Raw genomic sequence first — 1,930 nt, 5'->3', positions numbered from 1 at the left:
CATTATGGACCATACCATTATAACATTTCCTGAACTCGGCTATCTTCAAAGTTTTTGGCTTCCTGATCCTTGAAACTTTTTAAGACTTTCTCTTGTTGATTGATCCAATATCAATCCAATACCATGTTGATTGTAGGTTCTACAAATCAAGTACAGGGTCCCTAGTTTGCAGGACTGTCATATATCAGGGAAGGCAGCAATAGATCCTTAAATGTTGGGATCAGAATGCAAATTCAGGGGCTGGGGGTTTAGCTCAGCGGCATAAGCACCTGCCTTGCAAGCAGGCGGTCGTGAGTGCGATCCCCGGTACCGATAAAAATGAAAAAGACAAAAAAAAAAAAAAAAAAAAAAAAAAAAAAAGAATGCAAATTCAGTGCACTAGCAAATATCCCGGAGCAGGGGGCACCAAGACTGCTAGGTCCCAAGGACGCCAGAGCGAAAAGGTGAGTGATGAGGCAGGTCCAGGGCAGGGGGAAGGGGACACTGACTCGGAATGTTGCTCTCGAAGTGTTTTATGCTTGTGTTTGCCCCTGGAGAAGCAGGTAATTGCCTTTTGAAGATAATGAATTTAAGTAGAGCTGCTTCTGTTTGAATTTCCTGTTCTTGTTTCCTTCATTGCACAAGAAGGGGCTTTTAGAGGGCAAAGAGGAGCAAGAGAAGGGGTAAATGTGAGTGGGAAAGAGACCCAGCCGGTGCTGACCCACAGAGGCCCTGCAGGCAAAGGGCCACAGGTGAGGTCACACAGGTGCTTTGGGAGGAGGCAAATTTCATTCTCATCAGCCACCCAGGGAAGGGTAAGAAACTTCTCATCAAAAAGACCATGAAATGGAAACTAATGAAAATGAGTAAATCCGATCACACACAGCCGGGCAGCCAAAGACGCAAAGGACACAGACAGCCCCTGATGGAAGCCACACAGCGGAACGGAAGGGGGGAATGGTGTGGGTGGCAGCGGTTGGGCGTGGGGCGAGGAAGGAATTTGCATCTCATGGCTCCATTAGCTCTGAACGCTAACATCCTGTTTTTCTGTAGGGTGGGCTCATCCGTGGAGAGAGCCTCCCCTGACTGGGGCCAGCTGCAGGAAATGAACGTCAACACCCTGCAGACGGGAACCCCAACTGGAGAGGGAACAGGCTGGAGAAGGCAAGTCGAGCTCCTTCAGGCCCCTGCCCTCCCTCTCCCCCAGGTCTAGGGCTCCAGGCCTCACCCTCCTCCCCAGAGGCCGTCAACAGGAAGTTCAGTCAGCTGGAACACTCCGTTCCCTTGACATTTTTGTTTTAATTCTGCAGCTGTGTTTAAAGCCTCATGATTTCTCTTTCTGGCACTGTCTTGGGTCCGTCTCTTTGTCTGCCTTGTGGTTGCTCTTTCCCATCGAACACAAAGTCACCACCATAAGCCAGTAGACCAGAAGGAGAACCAGGGTCAGGAGTAAGGAAGTGGGGTGTTGAGAAAGCACTTGAGGGTGTGAAATACAAACTGCTAATGAGCTCTGGCGGGCTTTCTGTGCTCAGAGGCTCTGAGGAGACGTCATAAACCCTGCGAGAGAATTTCTACACTGTTAACTGTGCATGTAGCCCTTGCGGTGTCTATCTCTGCCTCTTTCGCTGTGGCTGAGCCTTTGCTCTTCCAGATCCTATGGTGGCTCCACTGAAGGTGTCTCTTTCCCCATCATTTATACACAGGAATAAATGGAGCTTCTCTCTCTCCTTTAATCCCAAATCAATTTACCACTTACAAACCAAAGCCAAAACAAACCGCAGCTCCCAATGCATCTTGGTCCACTTCAAAGCAATGTTTCTTAATCTCCTGTAGCTGCAGCCCTCGGTCCGTCTCCTTCCTTGCTGAGCATCTGTTTGTGTATGCATGGAGCATGATTCTGAGGGCTGTCTATCAGAATAAACTCATTCTTTCTTGATTGCTTTTCCTTCTA

General features: G+C 48.7%; 1 long non-coding RNA gene across 1 annotated transcript; it reads left to right on the top strand.

The window, feature by feature from the left end:
- Nucleotides 1–368: 368 nt before the first annotated feature.
- On the top strand, nucleotides 369–1,144 carry LOC134476980 (uncharacterized). Its single transcript, XR_010048843.1, has 2 exons — nucleotides 369–443; nucleotides 1,033–1,144. It is a non-coding gene; the product is annotated as an uncharacterized LOC134476980 (long non-coding RNA).
- The last annotated feature ends 786 nt before the right edge of the window (nucleotides 1,145–1,930 follow it).

Source organism: Cavia porcellus, unplaced genomic scaffold, assembly GCF_034190915.1.
Source record: "Cavia porcellus strain 051 isolate PalLab524CR breed Dunkin Hartley unplaced genomic scaffold, mCavPor4.1 scaffold_7, whole genome shotgun sequence".
In the NCBI taxonomy this organism is placed as follows: Eukaryota; Metazoa; Chordata; class Mammalia; order Rodentia; family Caviidae; genus Cavia; species Cavia porcellus.
This window is presented reverse-complemented; position numbering and strand designations above follow the sequence as displayed.